Genomic DNA, 23953 nt, shown 5'->3' on the forward strand with positions numbered 1-23953 from the left:
AAAAAATAAAGTAATAAATTAAAAATTTAAAAAAGATTTTATTTTTAACTAGTCTCTACAACCAACGTGAGGCTCGAAGTCATAATCCTGAGATCAAGAGTCACATGCTCCACTGACTGAACCAGCCAGGCACCCCCACTTTCTTACACTATACACAAAAACAAATCAAAACGGGTTGAAGACCTAAATGTGAGACCCCAAACCATAAAACACCAAGAAAACATAGACTGTATTTTCTTTGACATTAGCCACAGAAACATTTTTCTAGATATGTTTTCCTCGGGCAAGGGAAACAAAATAAGATTAAACTATTGGGACTACACCAAAATAAAAGACTTTTACACAGTGGAGGGACTCCCTTTCTTAATCCAGCTAAAATCCCACCTTGATAGTGTTCAAGCTTACCTGGGTCTCTAACACTGATGTTCCAGATGGGATTCACAGTAGGAATGGGCATCATGGCATTAGCTCTTAGGGAGTTATTGGGAGTTTTAGCATGCAGCCTGATAATTTCTTCCCTAGCCTTTTCTAGCATAATGTGGCATTCCTTAGAAGTGAGGAAAATATTTAACAAATTTTGTATATGTGTCCAAATGGGTTGTAGGTGGCAAAAATACATGGGATTGAATTTTCCATCCTCTTGGGGTCATCTCTGTAGGTAGGTATATTGTTTTTCCAGTGAAACAAATTCCAGGTGGACGGTAGAGAGTGGACCCAAATCATTCCTATGGATTATCCCCCAACCCTCCCCCTCACCAGTCTAAGCCTGAGATTGGAACTTGTCTTAGCAGATACTGTCCTCCCTGAGAACGAGTGGCTCCTTGACTAAGTTGAGTAGGGTATAAGAAAGGGAGATCATTCCTAGCTGTTGGTCCCCTGAGGCTGAGGGTCTTGGTTTTGGGCTCTTTGGGGGCTTAGGTTGTTGGGACTGAGTACAGGCAGTAAGTCTTGGGGCCCCATAGAGTGGAAGAGCTGTAAAGGAGTTTAATCCAAGTAATCAATAAATCCTCTTCCTCTCCCTGGTGAGAATCAACAGCACAGGCTTTTTTGTGTTACTGGTTCATTGGAGTAGAATTTTACATCTTTTCTGAGCTGGCTTATTTTGATACAAAAGCAAAAAAATGACTGAACATAAGGTATTTCATTCCATTTACCTTCCCTTTTACAAAGCAAATCTAATTGGCAAGATAGTATTATACTCTAAGGATCCATGAACTGGCTGTTTTGTTGTTTTTTTTTTCCCAGAGTATAATGAATATTGTGGCCAAGCAGGGTTGCAAAAGAAGATCATTTTTTTTCCTTTTCATAGGTTTATAACTAAACATTGTCCAATTTTTGAGAATATAGCCCAAAGGGCTGCATGCCGTGATCAATTTTTCATTTCCTAGTTTCCAATTAGAACACGAGCTACAGCAACAAATAAACCAAATGAAGCCAAGAGCACCTCTGTGAACCAAGATTCTCTATTTCCACTCAAAAGACTTTATCAACTGAATAAATGGCTTCCTCGTCAACATTTTATTTTCTTTTTTAAAGATTTTATTTATTTATTTGACAGACAGAGATCACAAGTAGGCAGAGAGGCAGGCAGAGAGAGAGGAAGGGAAGCAGGCTCCCTGCTGAGCAGAGAGCCCGATGTGGGGCTCGATGTGGGGCTTGATCCCAGTGGGATCATGACCTGAGCCGAAAGCAGAGGCTTTAGCCCACTGAGCCACCCAGGCGCCCCTTGTCAACCTTTTCTTAAGCAAGAAAAAGAAGGCTAAGAGAGCCAAAGCCAAACGCCCAGTTTGGAGAGAACCAAGTGGGGCGGGGTGGCGGGGGGGGAGGGGGCAGGGGGGCAGGGGGAGAAAGAAGCATTTAGTCACTGGTTCTGAGGTTACTTACCAAAGAGATCTCTGTCCATATGGAAGCATTTGGGTTCTTCCACAAGAGTTAAATTAAGCGCCTAAAGGTCAGTGGACCCAAAATGGGGTGGAACCCCCAGGGAAGGTCCCTAGGATGAAGAGCCTAGGCAGCGGCCTAGACTTGTCACAAGACTCCCTTTAATGGCTGGAGCCATCCAACTAAAGTCAAAGAGCTCCTGGCTGGCTCACCAAATTTGTGGCCAAACCCAGGTTCATATGACCCATGTGCAGCAGAGCCAATCACTGAGACACCAAGTACGCAGGAGGAAAAGGACTTAGTCAAGAGGTAGCCAAAGGAGCGGAGATTGGCTGGCTCCGTTGGTGGAGATTGTGACGCTTGATCTTGGGGTCATGAGTTCGGGTCCCAGGTTGGGCATAGAGCTTATCCAGAAAAAAGAAAAAAGAGACAGGCAAAGGAGAAGGGAAGACAAGCCTCAAATTCCTCTCCTCAAAGGCGGAAACTCTTGGTATTTAAAGGTGAATGAAAAAGGATCTTGGTGTAGGGAAGAGGAGTTACATGATTTCAAACTCAGATAAAGGGAGTTAATAAGTAACTGAAGGGTTGAAGTGATCATTGTCTGCATCTTCACAGATCTTCTGCATGTCTCTTCATATGACACATGATCAGAAAGTGGCCCCCTTGGTATGAGTCTGGGGTGGGGTTTTAGGCCCTTCTATACCAAATATTTATTCATCAGACACTGGTACATGCTCCAAGAGAAGGTTGGAGGTCCTAAGTGGTTCTGGCCGGTGTTTCTACTGAAACCCAAGTCTCTGCAAAACAACTAAAGCAACATTTTCATATTGTTGCATTCTTGCATATTGTGCAAGAATGTTATCTATAGAAACATGGCAGCAGGCTGAATTCCGAGAACAAACAGATTTGGGTAAAAAGTTACAATTGCACTTACTAGTCCCTTTAGACCTCAGGTAAGATTTGCTGTTAGGTATCTTTCTTTCTTTTTAATTTTTAAAAATTCAATTAATGTATAATGTATTATTGATTTCAGAGGTAGAGGTCAGTGATTCATCAGTCTTATATGACACCCAGTGCTCATTACATCACGTGCCCTTCTTAATGTCCATTACCCAGTTACCCCAGCTCCCACACCTCTCCCCTCCAGCAACCCTCGGTTCGTTTCCTATGCTTAAGAGTCTCTTATGGTTTGTCTCTCTCTCTGATTTCATCCTGTTTTATTTTTTTCCTCTCTTCCCCTCTGATCCTGTTTTGTCTCTTGAATTCCATGTATCAGTGAGATCATATGATAATTGTCTTCCTCTCACTGGCTTATTTCACTTAGTATAACACTCTCTATCCCATCCACATCATTGCCAATGGCAAGATTTCATTTTCCTTAATGGCTGAGTAGTATTCCATTGTATGTGTGTATATATATACCATGTCTTCTTTATCCATTCATTTGTTGATGGACATCTGGGCCCTTTCTATGGTTTGGCTATTGTGGACATTGCTGCTATAAGCATTGGGGTGCAGGTGCCCTTTGGATCACTACAATTGTATCTTTGGGGTAAATACCCAGTAGTGCAGTTGCTAGGTCATAGGGTAGCTCTATTTTCAATTTTTTGAGGAACCTCCATACTGTTTCCCAGAGTGGCTGCACCAGCTTACATTCCCTCCAACAGTGTAGGAGGGTTCTCCTTTCTCCACATCCTCGCCAACATCTGTCGTTTCCCTTGTTAATTTTAGCCACTCTGACTGGTGTGAGGTGGTATCTCACTGTGTATTTGATTTGTATTTCCCTGATGCCAAGTGATATTGAGCATTTTTTCATGTGTCTGTTGGCCGTTTGTATGCCTTCTTTGGAGAAATATCTGTTTATGTCTTCTCCCCATTTCTTGACTGGAGTATTTGTTTTTTTGGGTGTTGAGTTTGACAAATTCTTTATAGGTCTTGGATACTAACCTTTTATCTGATATGTCATTTGCAAATATCTCCTTCCATTGTGTTGGTTGTTTTGGTTTTGTTGACTGTTTCCTTTGCTGTGCAAAAACTTTTTATCATGATGAAGTCCCAATAGTTCATTTTTTCCTTTGTTTTCCTGGTCTTTGGAGATGTGTCTAGCAAGAAGTTGCTGCGGCTGAGGTTGAAGAGGTTGCTGCCTATGTTCTCCTCTAGGATTTGATGGATTCCTGTTTCACATTGAGGTCTTTCATCATTTTGAGGCTATTTTTGTGTATGGTGTAAGGAAATGGTCCAGTCTCATTCTTCTGCATGTGGCTGTCCAACATTCCCAGCACCATTTATTGAAGAAACTGTCTTTTTTCCATTGGACATTCTTTCCTGCTTTGTCGAAGATTAGTTGGCCATAGAGTTGAAGGTCTGTTTCTGGGCTTTCTATTCTGTTCCATTGATCTATGTGTCTGTTTTTGTGCCAGTACCACACTGTCTTGATGATCACAGCTTTTAATAGAGCTCAAAGTCTGGGATTGTGATGCCACCAGTTTGGTTTTTGTTTTTAACATTCCTTTGGCTATTCGGAGTCTTTTCTGGTTCCATACAAATTTTAGGATTATTTGTTCTAGCTCTGTGAAAAAGTTGATGATATTTTGATAAGAATTGCATTGAATGTATAGATTGCTCTAGGTGGCACAGACATTTTTACAATATTTGTTCTTCCAATCCATGAACATAGAACATTTTTCCATTTGTGTCTTCCTCAGTTTCTTTCATGAATGCTCTATAGTTTTCTGAGTACAGATCCTTTGCCTCTTTGGTTAGGTTTATTCCTAGGCAACTTATGGTTTTGGGTGCAATTGTAAATGGGATTGACTCCTTAATTTGTTAGCTTTCTAGTAGCCAGCTCCCTGGGTCCATAGGCCAAAACTAACCAGTTACTCTATTAAACTCTTCTTGATAGCAAGGCCATAAAAATGTCTTCTTTTGAGTGATTATAGAGAGGAGCTGTGTAAAAAAAAGTACTGTACTTCTTGGAGAGAAAACAGTGACAAGTTCCATAGTACTTCCTTGAGGACAGGCTGAAACCCAATTCAGTGGCACTATTCAGTGGAAGGCTGATTTCCTGGGCTCAGACTGGGTGATTTGATATAGGATGAATAAATACATGATGATAATCCAGTTAACAGAGTGTTATAATTGGTGTCACAGTATGGGGGAGGGTGCGCTTATATGACAAAATCAAGTGGGAAAATTGGAGAGGACAAAAACATAAAAATATCATATTATATGTAGAAAATTGTCGGAGTAGAATTCTCTAAAATGTTAACAGTAAAAACAAGACAAAACAAAACAAAACCACAACCAACCAAAGTGGTCATACCATTTTATACTCTCATCAGTAAAAATGAGACTTCCAGATGCTCCATATTCTCACCTTACTTGATTATCATTACTATTTTAAAATTTCAGTCATGTTAGTAGGTATGTGATAGTACCTAATTCCGGTTTTAATTTCTATTTATCTGTTGTATCAATCTGGTAATGGAGTATTTTGTTAGGTGCTTATTGCTATGCTTTGAGTCTACTTAGTTCCGTTTGTGTGTCTGTCTTTATTGTGATATCACATTGTATTGATTATTGTAATAATCTTGTAAGGAATCTTCAAGTTAAAAATTTTTTCAAAAAAAATAAAACGTTAACAGTAGTTATTTCTGTATATTTGGGGTGCGTTTGGCTTTTCTCTCTCTTTCTTTGGTTATCCAATGGGAAATACAACGGGGGGGGGGGGAGTATTTTTTAATGATTGGCATAAAACGCGAGGCGTACGGGGCCAGCCTAGCAGGATCGCCGAGGCCCTAACCCACGGCCCCGGACGCCCTGTTTCCGGTCCAAGCACCCACGGGCCGCGCGGTCCAGGCGCCTTATGGAGCGGCCCGCCGAGACGCGAGGTCCTCCGAGCAGCCTAGAGAGGACACGGAAGTTGGCTGGGGGCGGGGCCGAGGCCCATGCCTGTTGAACAGCCCTGCGGTTTCACTGGTCGATGGCGAGTGAGCCGCTGAGGGCCGCACTTCCCTGTTTTGCCCTCTGTTCTCCCGTTTACCTCACCTAGCCGTGCCGCCAGCGCCGGAGGGGAGTGTGTGCGTGTCCCGAGTTCCCCGGCGGAGGTCGACGCCAGCAGTGTCTCTCCTCGTGCCTCGTGATTAGGGCCGTGCCAGCTTCGGTGTACCCCCCACACCCCTCGGAGCGACTCTTCTCAGTCGCGTCCACCCCCCACTCCTCAACTTCCCAGCCCTCCTAATCCTTGGAGGAGCAGGTGCTGCAACGACCCCGCGTCACAGTGCACAAAACCTCCTGTTGCTGGGGCCGGTGACCTTCGAAGATGTGGTCGTGGGCTTCAGAAACAAAGAGTGCAGTCGCCTGGACTGGCCCAAGAAGGCTCTTTACACGAACGTGATATTAAAAGAATTACGGAAACGCCATGGCACCGAGTAAGAACTCTCCTGTGACCCTCAGACGGTCCGACTGGACGGTCCAAATGGAAGGCTTAAGTGCAGCTTCTCACTAACTGGGGGGGGGGGGGGGTCTTCGCATTTCCCTTCTCATGTGTTGTGGAACGCTTCCTGGTCTGAGAGCTTCCCTAGCTTCAGATTTTCCTAATAACAGAGCTCAACCTTCTGTTTTGGGGGGTTATTTCAATGTTTATTTCTTCCTTATATTATTTTTCTATTTACTTATTTTAAAGATAGATTTGAAGAGAGAGCGCACGAGTGGGGGAAGGGGCAGAGGGAGAGACTAAGCCAACTCCCGCTGAGCCAAGAGCCCCACGTGGAGAGGGGCTTCATCCCCTGAGCCATGAGATCACAGCCTGAGCCGAATCCAGAGTCCATTGCTTAACCGACTGAGCCACCCACAAATGCCCCTATGTTGTTTATTTTTATGCTAGAGGAAAGGCTTGGAATTTGCATGTCTCTTGGTTTGAAATGCTCCTTACTGGTAGGGCAAGCCCTCTTTCCGTGCAAGTGCTCTGGATGGAGCTGTACAGGTCCCAGTCCTCAGTATTTTGACAGAGAGCCTTGAAGTGCTGCTGGACCCTGAGGCAAGATAATTAATTCTCCCTCCTTCTCTCTCTTTCCTAAATAAACTCTGCCTCAATGTGGGGCTCGAACTCACAACCCCAAGATCAAGAGGCGTTAAACGTGGGCAGTTTTTTAAGCATTGTCAATTCTTGCCTTTCTCACAGCTAGAGTTCTGTATAAGCACTCCCCACAGCAGGATCCCAGGCCTGGGACTGACTGGTAGCTTTCTGGAGTGGCTGCCCACTGCCACGGTCTTTTCATTCCAGACACATGAAAAAGATGGGCCACCAGGCCCATCCGGGCCTCAGAGTGTACTATGCCCTATAGAGCATATTTCTCCAGCTTCCCTCAAATATAGGAAATGAGTCTTGGGTTCCTTTTGCCACTATAATCCTGTATCAGAATGATTTAATTAGATCAAATTTGGAGGGACATTAAGGTAGAATATTCCCATCTGGAGTTTGCCAGCCCCTGTATTTTATAGTTAGAAAGAGTCCCCCCAGTGTTGGAGCAAGTATGTACGAACGGGAGTTGAAATCCATCCTTGATTACGAAGGGGTAATAGAAAAGAGATTCGCAGGGTATCTGGAAAACCAGCAACACAGACCAGGCTTTCTACCCATTTTCTGTATTTCTGTGGTGAGCAGCAGAAAAACCTTTCTCTGAGAAGCTTTTTTTTAGGTTAGAGTGGACAGCAAGGTAGTAGGAAACTGGGAAGTATACAGTTGGTCATGGGAAAAGAGGAAAGAATGAAGTAAATGGAATATCTAGAGCCAGTGGGTGGGGGCCAAGGGGCAGGAATGAGGAGGACAGTTAGCCTGCCTGGAGTCATGAAATCAGGGCCTTCATTAGCAGAGTTGCCCTCATTCCCTGATTCCTCAACATGCTGATCCTTTTTCTTGCCCATGAATAGGATTTTCAGTCTATAAAACTGAAGTGATAAGTCACTTGGAAAGTGGTGAAGCCCTGTGTATCTGAGCTGGGCGAAGAACCATAGCAGGATGAGTGCAGGAAGGCCTTTGGGACCCCTGTCCTGCTCTGCCTTCAACGTGTACCCATTACCGTAGGAATTCTAGCATTTGTGAATTCTTTTGTTAAGAACATAGGTTCATTCTAGTTAGTTTTCTCCTCCTGGCTTAATTTATTTTATTTATTTATTTTTGGGTCGTTTCACTATTACCAATGACTATCCAAGCCTTTTCCCTCAGGTCCGAACTGTGGTTCAGAGTTACTGCAAAGGAAGACTTCAGATGGATTTCTTCCCACCCTCCGTGGTTCCCAGTGAACTTAGGATTTCTAAAGTGAGTAGAGTTTAGTAGCATTTATAGGGTTCCCCCCCTCCGGATGTTATTAATTAATTAATTTTTATTTTAAAAGTAATCTCTGGGGGCGCCTGGGTCGCTCAGTGGGTTAAAGCCTCTGCCTTCGGTTCAGGTCATGATCTCAGGGTCTGGGATTGAGTCCTGCATCGGACTCTCTGCTCAGCAGGGAGTCTGCTGCTCCCTCTCTCTCTCCCTGCCTCTCTGACTACTTGTGATCTCTCTCTCTCTGTCAAATAAATAAATAAAATCTTAAAAAAAAAAAAAAAAGTAATCTCTGTGCCTAACATGGGGCTCAAACTCACGACCCCGAGAGATCAGGAATCACATACTCTACTGACTGAGCCAGCCAGGTGCCCCAGCTCTTAGAGTTTTTACGCGTTCTGTTTAGAATCTGCATTTTCTTTCTTTCTTTCTTTCTTTCTTTCTTTCTTTCTTTCTTTCTTTCTTTCTTTCTTTTTTTGAAATAGAGGCAGAGTAGAGAATGGGACTTTGGCTCTGGACCCCCTCAAATTCTCAGAACCCTCATGTTCAGATAAGCACCAGTCTGAATCTAGTGGCCTCTCTTCTGATATTGGACTGAGAAAAGGTGTCTGGGTGATGGCAATGGGACCTCCAACCCCCCTTCCTCACTTCTGTCCCCTTAGTGAAATCACTGGGACTTTCATCCCGCTAAACAGGAAGAGGACTGGAAAGTGATCTTGACACGACCAGCTGTATTGCCTATAGAAGGTGAAGACCTTCCCTGGTTGCTCGAAGGGCCAAGAGCCCATCCCTGCTCTCTCCTGGTTGCTGCGGGTTGGGCCCTGGCCCCAGTGCAGGATCCATGTATACTTCCTATGACCCAGACAGCTTGGCTCAGTCCTTACAGAGATCTGCGAAAGACAAATAGAATAAGTTCAGCCACCAGACATTGAAACAGTTGGCACTTTATTGCTGATAAAGTTAAACATTTGATCGTCAAATTCTGTTTGAAAACAAAATCCAATAAAGCCAGTGTTTTTTAATTCATTTTTATCTCCATGCTCTAATGAGTAGATCAGGTTTCTAATAATGATCCTCTCCTGGCTTAAGCATGAAAAATCACATCTTCCAAAAAAAACCTAACGTATCTATTTAAATAGTGCTACCAGGACTACAGATTATTATCGTTATTTTACTTTATTAAAGATTTTATTTATTTGACACAGAGAGAGATCACAAGTAGGCAGAGTGGCAGGCAGAGAGAGGGGAGGAAGTAGGCTCCCCGCTGAGCATAAAGACCGATGAGGGGCTCGGCATGACCTGAGCCAAAGGCAGAGGCTTTAACCCACTGAGCCACCTAGGCACCCTATCATTATTTTAAAGATTGTACTTATTTATTTAGAGAGAGGGAGTGCATGCAAGTTGGGGGAGGGGCAGAGGGTGAGAGACTGTCAGGCTGACTCTGAGCTGAGCACAGAGCTGGAGGCAGGGCTTGATCTCACGACCCTGGGATTATGACCTGAGCCAAAATTAAGAGTTGAGATGCTCAACCAACTGCCCCCCCCCAACACCCTCCCAGGACTACCAATTATAAGTAAGCAATCAGAATTACAGACTTTAAAGTCTTTAAAATTTATAGTCTTTAAAAATCACTTTCCCAGGATGTATTAACAATGTCTGAAGTCCAGGAGTCTTGAAAGACTTCTTAAAAATCACCTTATTAAGGGGCGCCTGAGTGGCTCAATCAGTTAAGTGTCTGCCTTTGGCTCAGATCACGATCTCAGGGTCCTGGGATCGAGCACCACTCCCCCTTCGGCTCCCTGCTCAGTGAGGAATCTGCTTCTCTCTCTGCCCCTCCCCATTGCTCTAGCTCGTTCGCTTGTGCTCTCACTCTCAAATACATAAAAGCTTTAAAAAAATAATAACCTTAGCAATAACACTTTGGAGACATTGAATAGTGCTTGCTTTTCTGCAGCTGTTAGGAGAACAGAGAAATATTTTTCCCGCCTGATCTTGCTGAGACTTTTTTCACCAGTAGTTGGGGAGTTCTGTGGTTTCAAAGCCAGACTTGGAATTCTCTTAATTAGTGCAGGAGGAGGCAAAAGAGAGGCAAATTGGAGAAGCCAAAAATTCATAACATAGGAAGATTGCTGAATAGGATAATTATCAAACGGACCATGGGAAAGTAATGGAGTCCTGTTTTCCAGCTGTAGAATTTGGAAGACACTTGTTAGGTAGAATGCACATCAATTTCAGTCCCAGCTGGCGTCAGCCATGGACGTGGCCTTGGGCCCGTAATCATGACCTCCTGTCATTACTGCACTGGTAGCTTCTGAGCCAGTGGCTGACCTGTAACCTCTGGAGTCCAGTGAGGAAAGGGGAACAGAGGTTCACTGGTGGCACAGCCCCTGACCCCACTGAGTCTAGAACAGCCCTTTTACTTCCTCCTCCCTAAGGCTGGTGTGGTATCAGGGATCTAGGAAGGGACCAGTGACTGAGAAATCAACGGATCTTTACTGCCTTTCCTTCTGCAAGTCTTCTGCTGTATCAGCTCTGGGGACCGGGGCCCCTCATCCTGGCTGTAGAGCTCTCTGCTTTCAGCCCAAGGATTCCAGAGAGGAAGATCCCAAACTTTTGTGGGGAGTAAGCTCTTGAAATAGGCCTTCTGGGTTATTTGCTAGTATGCAGTGGTTTGAAAAGAGTGGTTTCCTCCTGCCATGCAAGTAGATAGTTGTCAGGTGACGAGCTGGAATTTACCCGAGGCCTTAGGGAACCCCTCGATTTTAATCAGGTAGCTGTATACCCCGCTGTGTTTCAGGCATTTCCAGTCAAGACCCAATGTCCCGGTGTGATTATCAACAGCATTCCTTTCTACTCTGAGAAGTAAAAAGTATCCCCATTGTGACAATAAATCGTGCAGTCCCTGGGATTGTCAGACAGCTCACATGCTGCAGGATTAGTTCCTACCCTCTGAATTCTCTCCCCAGTCCTTCTGACTGGAACCAGTCAGACCAGCCTGCCTGCCTCCGTGATACAGCCACTGATGCGTGAGGAGAGGAACTGGCCATTGCTGTGTGTTTTAGCAACGTCCTACCCCAGGGGATGCTGACAGATACCTGAAACGCGGTTGTAAACACCCTGAAGAGAAGGAAGCATTGAGGAGGGTGGCCTGTCAACACCTGTCACGTTCCAGTCACTTTAAATTGCTTTTTTCCGAGGCTCCTTGATAGCAAGGACCAGGCAGCTCCAGGGTAGATGTGAGCTGTTAGGCCAGTGCCTGCTTTTATTATTATTATTTTTTAATTTTTAAAGCTTTGATTTATTTATTTGACAGAGGGAGACACAGCGAGAGAGGAAAGCACAAGGAGGAGGAACTGGAGGGGGAGAAGGAGGCTTCCGGCGGAACAGAGAGCCCGATGCTGGGCTTCATCCCAGGACCCTGGAACCATGACCTGAGTCGAAGGCAGACGCTTAACAACTGAGCCACCCAGGCGCCCCTAGTGCCGCTTTTAAAATAAGCTGAATTGGGGTGCCTGGCTAGCCCGGGCAGTAGAACATGCAACTCTTGATCTTGGGTTGTGAGTCTGAGCCCCACACTGGGTGTAGAGATTACTTAAAAATAAAATGTTTACGGGTGTGTGGGTGGCACAGCCACTTAGGCATCCAATTCTTGATTTCGGCTCAGGTCATGATCTCAGGGTTTTGGGATTGAGCCCTGTGTTAGACTCCATGCTGGGCATGGAGCCTGATTGAGATTGTCTCTCTCCCTCTGCCCCTCCTTCCACTCATGTGCTCTCCATTTCTCTCACTCTAAAAAATAATAATAATAAAATCTTTTAAAAAAATTTATACCTTGGTGGTACAGTTAGTTAAGCAACCCAGCTCTTGGTTTCAGCTCAGGTTGTGGTCCATGGGTTGTGGGATCGAGACCCACATTGAGCTCTGTGCTCAGTACAGAATCTGCGTAAGACTGTCTCCCTCTCCCTGTGCTCCTCTCCCCTACCCAAGCTCTCTCTCTAGGATAAACAAATCTTAAAAAAAAATATGGGGCACCTGGGTGGCTCAGTGGGTTAAAGCCTCTGCCTTCGGATCAGGTCATGATCCTGGGGTTCTGGGATTGAGCCCCGCATCGGGCTCTCCGCTCCACGGAGAGCCTGCTTCCCCCTCTCTCTCTCCCTGCCTACCTGTGATCTCTGTCAAGTACATTAAAAAATACACACACACACACACACACACACATATATTTATATGTATGTATGTATAAATTTATATTTAAAACAAATAAGTGGGGCACCTGGGTGGCTCAGTGGGTTAAAGCCTCTGCCTTTGGCTCAGGTCATGATCCCGGGGTCCTGGGATCGAGTCCTGCATCGGGCTCTCTGCTCTGCAGGGAGCCTGCCTCCTCCCTCCCCGCCTGCCTCTCTGCCTACTTGTGATCTCTGTCTGTCAAATAAATAAAATCTTAAAAAAAATAAAACAAATAAAAAAAAAATAAATAAATAAAACAAATAAATGAGTTGAGGTACTTCTAGAGAGTCCCCCCTGTGCAGGGAGCCATGGCACCCCCTCCAGATTCCCAGAACTGTCAGATTCCCAGCTGCTTCATTCACATTTCCATTTCTTCCCTGCTGCCTAAAGACTTGGAAATTTGTGAATTCAACCCTAAATTTTCCTTTCTGCCTTTGTTAGCTGTTCACAGTGGAAAGGGATGGAGAAGCGTACTGGCTTCTCTGGCTGGCTTCACAAGTGGGGTCGCCACAGGTGAGATGGGCCGACCTCAGGCGCATACCACCATTCTCGCAAGAATTTCGGAGCTAATAGCTAGCCTTCACCGAGCAGTTCCCTCCTGCCAGGGCCTGTTCTAAGCATTTACATCCTAGTAACCTAAAGGTTTCTTCACCTCTACCGTTTATAGGTAAAGAAGCCACGGGCAGGTTGATTAACTTGCCTAAGGTCATCTGAATGAAAATTGGAAAAAAAAATTATTGCTGCTTATTTTCTGATTACAGTAATTCTTGTTCAGTATAGAAAATTTGGAAAGTACAGAAAAATAAAACCTAGGGGCGCCTGGTGGCTCTGTTGTTAAGCGTCTGCCTTTGGCTCAGGTCATGATCCCAGGGTCCTGGGATCAAGCCCTGCATCCGGCTCCCTGCTCAGTGGGAAGCCTGCTTCTCCCTCTCCCTCTGCCCCTGCTTGTGTTCCCTCTCTCACTGTCTCTCTCTGTCAAATAAATAATTTTTTTTTAAAAAGAAGACCTAAATTCACAAAACTACAGAGTAAAACAAGTCATCTCTAATTGTATCCTGAGACATAACCCCATGCTTAGGAAAGTTGTGCCTGAATTTTTTGCCTCTTGAGTAGTTTTTTAAACATAGCTGGGATTACTTGATACTTCTGTTTTATAACCTGATTTTTTATATGCCCTCTATTTGTGGACTTTTTCCTGTGGCAATATCTACTTTTACATCATGTTTTTTAATGGCTGCGTCGTCTTATACATACGCACTATAATGAATCTTATTCTTAACTGATTCCCTATTGTTGGGCGTTTATGTAACTTCCAAGCTGTTATAATTAGCCAGCATGTGAATCTACAGTGAGAAATATATCTGGCAAGGGAACTAGACTATTTCTGCAAGTTGGGCACACATCTATTCCCTATAAAAAGGATACAGAAAGTCAAAGTATATCATAGAATTCAAAAAAAGGACATTGATCTTAATAACCCACCTCAGCAAGCTACGTGGTAGCCTGTTAATACACATTTGAAGATGTTTGAGTAAGATTGTCTATGTCACAGCTTTCCAAGTTACATCAAAGACAAAGCCCAGGGGCGCCTGGGTGGCTTAGTGGGTTAAGCCTCTGCCTCCGGCTCAGGTCATGATCTCAGGGTCCTGGGATCGAGCCCTGCATCCGGCTCTCTGCTCAGTGGGGAGTCTGCTTCCTTCTCTCTGCCTGCTTCTCTGCCTACTTGTGATCTCTCTCTCTCTCTGTCAAATAAATAAAAATTAAAATTAAAAAAAAAAAGAATACAAATCCCAAATCACACACGTCCCGGCCTTCTGATCCTCACCTTTAGGAGGAGCCTGAGGGAGGTGGGTTCTGCAGCTGGTTAATCTTGTCTCTCCGGCCTCTCTTAGGGTCCTAAGTACCTGCCATCTCATCTCCATGGTCTGAACCTCAACAGTTTACATGGCTATCCATCATCTATCCATACCACCTTGTCATCTTTGTCCCCCGTAAAATACCTCCCATTGCCTTGTGTGGAGAGAATCCATGGGTTTGTAATATCTGAGTATTTGCTTGATAAAAAGTGTGTTCGCTTTATTATTTTAGTTTATTTTTTTAAAGACTTTATTTATTTGAGAGAGAGCATGAGAGTGGGGGGAGAGGGAGAAGCAGACTCCCCACCAAGCAGGGCCCCGATGAGGGGCTCGATATGGGTCTGGATCCCACGATTCCAGGTCACGATCTGAGCCCAAGGCAGATGCTTAATGACTGAGCCACCCAGGCGCCCCTGTGTATTCGCTTTATACATTCAGGTGAATGCAGAGATTAGTGGGAATCTATTCAATATCCTTTTCTCTTGGAGACATTTGCAAATTGATTTAATGTGTGTCTGCGGGTAATTTTTTGCTTCAAGCAAGACTTTGTTTATTGCTATATGCAGTCATTCAAAAAAAAAAAATCTTCCCCACACCTCCTATGTGCCAGGTCCTGTTCTAGATGCTTGAGATCATCAATGAACAAAAAAGATAAAAATTCTTCCCCTCATGAATGTATGTGCGAGAGAGCCGGGTGTGGGCATTATTGAATTTCACGGGGTGGCATCCATGTGCTAGAATCTGCTGAGCCAGTCTCTGGGTACGGTTTTAGTTCAGGGTGAGTTTTGCCAGTTTGGATGTTGTATTCACATTTTAACTTAGCTGTATTCAAAAGACAGCTTAAAGTGTGTGTGTGTGTCTCTGTGTGTTTCAATTCTTAAAATGTTCTGGGGCACCTGGGTGGCTTAGTCATTAGGCATCTGCCTTCAGCTCAGGTCATGATCCCAAGGTTCTGGGATTGAGCCCTGCATCAGACTCCCTGCTCAGCGGGAAGCCTGCTTCTCCCTCTCCCGCTTATCCTGCTTGTGTTCCCTTTCTCATCTGTCTCTCTCTGTCAAATAAATAAATAAATCTTAAAAAAAAAATTCTTGAGGGGCGCCTGGGTGGCTCAGTGGGTTAAAGCCTCTGCCTTCGGCTCAGGTCATGATCTCAGGGTCCTGGGATCGAGCCCCACATCGGGCTCTCTGCTCAGCGGGGAGCTTGCTTCTCCCTCTCTCTCTGCCTGCCTCTCTGCCAACTTGTGATCTCTGTCTGTCAAATGAACAAATAAAATCTTTAAAAAAAAATTCTTGAAATGTTCTTATATACAGAGTGTGGGGAGTCACGCAAGAAGGAAAAGGAGAGAAGGAAACACACACAACATTTCCTTAAACGTGTGTGTGTCCGAACAGTTTCCCCTTAAAGGAAGGATCCCGAAAGGCCCTCCTTGGTTTAGGCTTGCTGTGCCAGTTCAAGTGTATTTTGAGCTGCCTTTGAAGTGGTTACATGTACGTGGGCCTCAAGTGTGACTAGTCTTTGCTCCTTGAAGATCATTTTATCTTGAAATGTAGCCAGAAGTTATTTAGTGGAATCTGAAAACCAAGGAATGACTCAAGCCAGTGAACAGACATTTAGTCAGAAATGTGTGTGATGTGACCTGGAAGTTTTTAGGGCTTCAGGAGTCAAGGGTGTGCAACTTACACTCCATGTGAGGCCCCTTGTCGTCATTAGTCTAGTGAAGTTGCTTTCGCTTTAGTCGCTATTTTCCCGTCGGCCCACTCCCAGTCCTTTTTTCTTTTTTTAGGTAAAGTTTATTTATTTATTTAAATAATCTCTACCCACAATGTGGGGCTTGAACTCATGACCTTCGAGATCAAGAGCTACGTGCTCTTCCAGCTGAGCCAGGTGGGCTGAACCCGGCAGTTCTTTATTCTGTTCAATATTATACCTTTTAAAAAAATTACCTTAAGGTGTACTTCTATGTAGGGCACATGTATTTTCTACCTTTTAAAAACCACCTCTCTTCTTATAAAATGAAATTCATGCAGAATATGAAAAATTCAGTCAATAAAAGGAAGGTGTAAAGAAAATTAAATGTACTCATAATTCCACCACCTACACTATGAGCATTTTAATGTCTATGCTTCTATCCTGTGGACATTTTTTTTTTCTTTTAAGTAGGCCCCATGCCCAGCATGCAGCCCCATATGGGGGCTTGAACTCATGACCCTGAGATCAAGACCTGAGCTCAGATCAAGGGTCAGACGCCTAACGGACTGAGCCTCCCAGTCGCCCCTGGGCATTTTTTTTTTTTTAAGATTTTATTTACTTATTTGAGAGAGAGAGAGAGCATGAGAGGAGAGAGGGCAGTGGGAGAAGCAGACTACCTGCAGAGCAGGGAGCCCGAAGTGGGACTCGATCCCAGGACTCCAGGATCATGACCTGAGCCAAAGGCAGTCGCTTAACCCACTGAGCCACCCAGCGCCCCATCCCTGGGCATTTTTATGTACTTACATGTGCCTACCTATATTAACTTAAAATGGGATGATGATGTATAATTTATGATCCAGTAACAGTTCACTGTGCTTCTTGCTGAGAGCTTTCTGATTTTTTTCTTCTAGTCTGTACATCTGGAGTGGTTCCTTCTCGGTATAGCTGCACGTGGTAGAGGTTGTTCTCTTGTGTTCAAGAAGTCTGGGGCAGGCAGTCTGGAGAGCGTGGGGGGTCCATGATGTCATCAGTGCCCCCAGGCTCCTTCCGGTTTTTTTCATTATCCTCCTTAGCATGTGGCTTCTTTGAGGTCACATTGTGGTCAAAAGAGGGCCCCTGGAGGCCCGGCCATGGCATTCACATTCCAGGCAGGAAGGAAGAGGAAGCTAAAAACTCCTCTTAAAGCACCGCTTCTCAAACCTTGAAACGCATATGTGAACCAACAGGGGTTCTTGTAAAAATGCAGATCCCCAGTCTGTAGGTTGGACTAAATGCCTAAGATTCTGCATTTCTAACAGGATCACACTTCTTATTTTTTTATCTGTATTTTTAAAATTTATTATTTATTTATTTGAGAGGTCATGAAAGTGAGAGAGATCACAGAGGGAGAAGCAGGGTCCCCACCAAACAGCCCCGTGTGGGGCTCGATCCCAGGACCCTAAGATCATGATCTGAGCTGAAGGCAGAGGCTTAACTGAATGATCCACCCAGACGCCCCATGACACTTTTTTAAATAAGAGGACTTGAAAAAACCTTCTGGAAGCCCTGTCTAGTGACTTCCTGGCTTTCATTTCATTGGCCAGAACTGTATCCTGTAACCAGTCCTGGCTGCGGGAGAGACTGGAAGATGTGGCCTCTTTAGCTGGGCCCTTTGTTCCCCTGAATACGACGAGTGTGCTTCTGTTCGTAGGAAAGGTGAGTGGTGTCGGTAGGTGACTCGCAGCCTCTGATCACAGTGGAAGAGCTTTCTGAAAAGTCTGTCCTCTTATTTGTCACAATTCATTTTTGGTAGAAAGTATGATTTCGGGGCACCTGGGTGGCTCAGTGGGTTAAAGCCTCTGCCTTCAGCTCAGGTGATGATCCCAGGGTCCTGGGATCGAGCCCCGCATCGGGCTCTCTGCTCAGCAGGAAGCCTGCTTCCTCCTCTCTCTCTCTGCCTGCTGCTCTGCCTACTTGAGATCTCTCTCTGTCAAATAAATAAATAAAATCTTAAAAAAAAAAAAGAAAGTATGATTTCCACTGCCTACCCTTGATAGAATTTTTTTTTCTGGGGATGTTCTCAGTGAAAGCAGAATAACTTCGTAATACATATGAAGGGATGGCCCTTGTCACTCTTCCCTTTTGCAGATTCCCTTTACTATAGTTTTCCCATTCTGATTTGTGAATTAAGTGGCCTTTGGGAGGAGGGGAGAGGTGGGCTAAGAGACTAGCTCTCCTGCTCAGCTTTGCATAATTACTCTGCCTTTACGTTCAGCCTGGTGATGCTATTTTAACTCCAGACGCAGGTATCTAAGATCCTGTGAGATCTGTCATTATTCCAAAATAAAAAGCTAAAAAAAAATCACCAAAATCCCAATCCAACTGTAAATGGTATTTCTGAGACATTCTTGAATTGTAGGCATGTTCCATGCAAAAAGTTTTTTGGAAAGTCTGTAAAAATTGAAAGAGATCCAAAATATATAAAGTACTCCTACAATTAGGAGTGCCTGGGTGGCTCAGTCGGTTAAGCGTCTGGCTTCAGCTCAGGTCATGATCCCGGGGTCCTGGGACTGAGTCCCCAACAGGGAGTCTGCTTCTCCCTCTCCCTCTGTCTCTTCTCCCACCTCCCCCCTTGTGCTCTCGCTCCCACACACTCTCTCAAGTAAGTAAATAAAGTACTCCTGCAATTAAAAACAAACAACTCCATCAAAAAATGGGCCAAGGACCATTTTAGTAATAGTCATTTCCCGGAAGAGGTGCTCAGCATCACTAATCATCAGGGAAATGCAATCCAGCCTACAGCGAGATCCTGCTTGACACCCATTACGATGACTATTAGAGCAAAACAGAAACTACAAGTGCTGGGGTAGGCTAGTGGAGAAATCATAAACCCTTGTGCGGCCACTATTAAAACTGGTCTGGCAGTTCCTCAAAATAATTCAAATAGAATTACCATATGACCCAGCAATTCTGCTTCTTGGCATATTCCCAAAAGAACTGGAAACAGGGACTCTGGTATTTGCACACCCACGCCTATAACAGCAGAAGTGATAATACAGAAGGGGGAAGCGACCCAGATATTCGCCCCTGGGGGACTAGAGAAATACAACATGGTATCCTTACAATGGAATGTTTTCAGCCTTTCCAGGGAAAGAAATTCTTTTTTTTTTTTTTTTTAAGATTTTATTTATGGGGCAGCTGGGTGGCTCAGTGGGTTCAGCCTTTGCCTTCAGCTCAGGTCATGGTCTCAGGGTCCTGGGATCAAGCCCCCCATCTGGCTCTCTGCTCAGCGGGGAGCCTGCTTCCCCCCTCTCTCTGCCTGCCTCTCTGCCTACTTGTGATCTCCCTCTCTGTCAAATAAATAAATAGATAATATTAAAAAATGATTTTATTTATTTATTTGAGAGAGAGAGAGAATGCAAGAGAGCACAAGCTGGTAGAGTGGCCAGAGGGAGAGGGAGAAGCAGAGTCCCTACTGAGAAGAGAGCCCGATGCGATTCGGGGCTTGATCCCAGGACCCCGGGATCATGACCTGGGCCAAAGGCAGACGCTTAGCTGACTGAGCCACCCAGGTGCCTCTCAAACGAAGAAAATTTTGACCCGTGCTATAGTGTGGATGAACATTGTATTAGTACAGTATTAGGACATTGTATTAGTGCAGTAAGAGAGTCACGGAGGACAAATACTGTTTGAGTCCACTTACGAGGAGGTACCTCGAGGAGCCAACTTCCCAGAGACGGAAAGTAGAGGGGTGATTGCCAGGGGCTGGGGGGAGGTTATTGTTTAATGGCTGTGGAGTGTCCCTTTGGGCAGATGAGAAAAGTTCTGGAGAAGGTTGCAGAACAGAGTAATTTTAATACCATTAAAATTACTTAATAAATTTTACTTAAAATTTAAAAATTACTACATAATTACTTATGCTTAAGAATGACTACATAAATTTTATGTTCTATACATTGTACCACAACTTAAAAAAAAAAAGTGGTTGTGGGGCACCTGGATGGCTCAGTTGGTTAAGCTTCTGGCTCTTGGGCTCAGGTCATGATCTCAGGGTCACGGGATTGAGCCCCATGTCAGGCTCTGCGTGAGCTCTGCGCTCAGTGGGGAGTCTGCTTGAAGATTCTCTCCCTCTGCCTCTCCCCTGATACTCTCTCTGTCTCTCTCTCTCATAAATAAGTGCTTAGAAAAGAGAGTGGTTGCTGGTTGGGCTTGGTTTTTCAGCCTGAGTGCCACAAAGCAAAGCCGTGAGCAGCCACAGCCTGGCTATGACATGAGTGAGAAAGAGGTCTTTGCTATTGTTTGTAAAAAACTCAAGAAATAAATACATTTTATGTTCATAGCCTAGCATAATAAAAAATTCGAGAGAAAATGTTTTTCATTAAACTCTTTGTGTAAAAAAAAATGTGGAAAGTGAATGGATACCTCTCTTAATCCTTTCCTTCAAGAATTTAGAATAAATTCATTCCAATTTGTAAGCTTGTATGTTTTTTATTTTATTTTTTTAAAATATTTTTTATTTATGACAGAGAGAAATCACAACTAGGCAGAGAGGCAGGCAGAGAGAGAAGAGGAAGCAGGCTCCCTGCAGAGCAGAGAGCCCGATGCGGGGCTCGATCCCAGGACCCTGGCATCATGACCTGACCCGAAGGCAGAGGCTTTAACCCACTGAACCACCCAGGCGCCCTTGTATGTTTTTTATAAACATCAAGCTGAAATTTGGTTTTCCACTTACAGCACCATACTGCGTCATGAAACACTTCCAGGTCTTTTCTGTATAGGTCTACTTTATTCTCTCTATAGCTCATAGTATTTCACTGCCGAGACGTGCCATGTCTCCCTAATTATTGATTATTTATGACACTTAGCTGTTTACTTACTTAGGGGCCCAAGTCCAGATCATTAGGGTATATGTGGGAAGATTTTTAAATTCTAAAGTGAAACCCACTTGTCTTCCTCAGGAGGGATGCTGGGGACTTACTGTCCGTTGATGCCTCAGAGTCTGGTTTCTGGAGCATATTTAAATATAGGGTCAGAACTGCAGGGCTGTGCGCACTCCCCCTTCTGGAAATATTCCTGCCTTGTGCGTTTGGTTCCTCCCCAGGCATCAGGAATGGGTCGGTGTACAAGGCAGAGGACCGCCTCTTTTTTTTTTCTTTTTTTTTGGTCCTCAGAAACTTTTCTCCCAGCCTCTGCTGATTGTGGCCCTGAAGTCCCCAGCCTCTGCAGAGGGAAGTCCTGAGGCCCCGTAGTGGTTGTCATGGTGGCCATGGCGGCCACAGCCCTAGCCCTTGGTCTGGTAAGCTTTGCTTCCTTCGGCTGCTTCACGAGACCTTGCCTGGCCACCTAATTGATTCCTTCCTGTGGTATAATAAATATATTTGGTCTTTGGCCCTGATTCCTAGCACTGAGCTCCTAAAACCCTTGGAACTTCCTGGGTGATAGGATTGTCTCTTGTTACTCTTAAGGAGTCCCCTTCCAAGTACACAGGAGTTCATGCTGACGAGGGGACTTAGGGCAGGCAGGGTACCCGGCTAGGCTCAGGGTGGGACTGGTCACCAGAGAGACCCAGTAATTGGAGGGTTGCAATTCTCAGCTCCACCTGCCAGCCTGTGGGAAGGGAAGAGGACTGGGTGTGAGCCCAGGAAGAGCTGCCGGGCAGGGAGATTTGATGAGTGCTTCTGGTTTGATGAACAAGAACACGTCCGTTTGCCGGGATTTGGCACAGGCTGAGTCCACCGGGGACAGAAGCGGCTATGCTCTGCTTATGTATCTCTTCACGTAGAGCTGTGTAGTCACATCTTTCAATACCCTCTGTATTAAACTGGCAATAGTAAAATAAACCATTTTCCTGAGTCCTGAGAGCGGCTCTGGCAAGTTAATCGCACCTGAGGAGGGGCTCCTGGGAACCTCTGATTTAGAACTGGTCAGTCAGAAGTGCAGGTGACAACTTGGACTTGGCGATTGGCATCCGAAGGGTCGGTGGGCCAGTGGAACTGTGCCCTTAACCTGTAGGATCTGATGCGCTCTCCACGTAGACAGTGTCAGAGGTGAGTTAAATCATGGGACTCCCTTGGGGCACCTGGCTGGCTCACACAGTGGAGCGTGTGACTCTTGATCTTGGCATTGTGAATTCAAGCCCCATGTTGATGTCGAGAGTACTTTAAAAAATAATAATAATGATAATAGAAAGTTAAAAAAATTTAAAAATAAAATCTTAAAAAAATTGCAGGGCACCTGGGTGGCTCAGTCAGTCAAGCATCTGCCTTCGGCTCAGGTCATGATCTCATGGACCTGGGACTGAGCCCCCACATCCCATCCAGCTCCCTGCTCAGTGGGGGGTCCGCTTCTCCTTTTCCCTCTTCCTTTGCCCCTCCCCCTACTTGTGCGCGCGTGCACTCGTGCTCGCTCTCTCTCTCAAAGAAAGAAATAAAATCTTTTAAAAAAAATTGCAGGCCACCCAGCTGGTGTCGGAGAACTGTTTGGTGTAGGGGCACCCCCGAACACACACATATTTGGTGACCAAAAGCATTGAGAGCAGGGGAGGGAAATCCAGTTTTCCCTTGCACCTTCATTGCCACTGCATTTGCTTGACCACGGCAGCCCTAACCATCCCCTTCCCTGCTGGAAGACCCTTGTCTTGTTCCATAGCTGTCCCTGCTCCTCAGGTATAAACACAGACTCAGAACTGCCCCTTTCATGTTGAAAAATCCCTCAGGGGTTATTCTTTTGGTGGCAGCAGAAATCCTGTGTTTGGGGATTGGGTGACCTCTGAGGATGTGCGAGGCCCCGGCCATACTCGTCACTCACAGGGACTGGCATTGCCTGACCCTTCCGAGAGGAATCTTCATTAAGACACGATGGAGAGGGACGTCTGGGTGGCTCAGTCGGTTAAGCGTCTGCCTTTGGCTCAGGTCATGATCCCAGGGTCCTGAGATTGAGTCCTATAACAGGTTCCCTCTCCACGGGGTGCCTGCTTCTCCTTCTGCTTACCTCTCACTCTGTCTGCTGCTCCCCCTGCTTGTGCTCTCTCTCTTTCTCTCTCTGACAAATAAATAAATAAAATCTTAAAAAAAAAAAAAAAAGACATGGTGGAGAATTTTGGGAACGAGACCTGACTTGGTTTAGATTCTGAATCCTTGTTAGCTGCCTGTCCCCCTGCTTCCCATAGTTGGGTTCTGATACTTCCCTTGCTGGTAATGGGCACCTTTCTTGGGATCTGAGTCTACCCTCTCCAGCCCCCAGGTGACCTGTGTTTGTCTCGAAGAACTTGACCATGGGAGTTCAACTTCTGGCCCAAGATGGCTGTCCCCTTAGAGAGCAGCCCAGCCTGTTGGCATCTCCGGCCGTGTCTGTTTCATATTGGCAGAGGGACTGTGGCTGCTTTGGGTCCATTATCTCCCTTTTCCTGTTTCCAGTGCTATGAATAGAATTTTATTCTCCCCCGCCTCATTCGATCATTGTCCTGGAACAAGGGGGGAGCATGACGGCTACCAGATCCGCCGCTGCGGATGGAGGGCTTCGCTCACCCCAGTGAGTGAGGGGAGTCCACTAGCGTCCCTCCTGAGGCAGCTCCTGCCTGTGTGCCTTCCGGAACATTGGCGTACTGAGGGCAGAAGGCTGATTCAGATGAGTCCTCATTTTCTCTTGTTCTCTCAGCCACTAGGGGGAAATCGTATAGAAACTTCTATAGGAACATCCCAGTGCGCCTTTCCTCGCCCCTGGGTTAGCCATCAGCACCCAGAGGACAGCGGCTGATGCCCCTGCCTCTGCCTGGTCTGTCTGCGGGCTATGAAGACCCCAAGGAAATTCGCAGCAGCCGTTCCCCTGTACCTGCTGCTGTGTTGACTTACTCCCTTCCCTCTGGGGACTCATTTCGTCTCTACACATCAGCTAACTTCCCTGTTCACCCCCTAGGTGTTTTGCCCGGCCCTTCGTTCCTCCCTCCCACTCTCTGCATGTTACCAGCACACTCGGCCTTCTCCGGCCTTCTCCGTCTGCG

General features: G+C 45.4%; 1 long non-coding RNA gene across 3 annotated transcripts; it reads left to right on the forward strand.

Annotated features, from left to right (window-relative positions):
* The first annotated feature begins 5825 nt into the window (after positions 1-5825).
* Positions 5826-23577, forward strand: LOC123941257. Of its 3 annotated transcripts, XR_006818241.1 has the most exons (4): positions 5826-6311; positions 8108-8200; positions 21126-21250; positions 21548-21782. It is a non-coding gene; the product is annotated as an uncharacterized LOC123941257 (long non-coding RNA). The 3 variants fall into 3 exon arrangements; XR_006818242.1 differs by lacking the exons at positions 21126-21250; positions 21548-21782 and adding an exon at positions 23370-23577; XR_006818243.1 differs by lacking the exons at positions 21126-21250; positions 21548-21782 and adding an exon at positions 17559-17613.
* The last annotated feature ends 376 nt before the right edge of the window (positions 23578-23953 follow it).

This window comes from Meles meles, chromosome 5, assembly GCF_922984935.1.
Source record: "Meles meles chromosome 5, mMelMel3.1 paternal haplotype, whole genome shotgun sequence".
Taxonomy (NCBI): Eukaryota; Metazoa; Chordata; class Mammalia; order Carnivora; family Mustelidae; genus Meles; species Meles meles.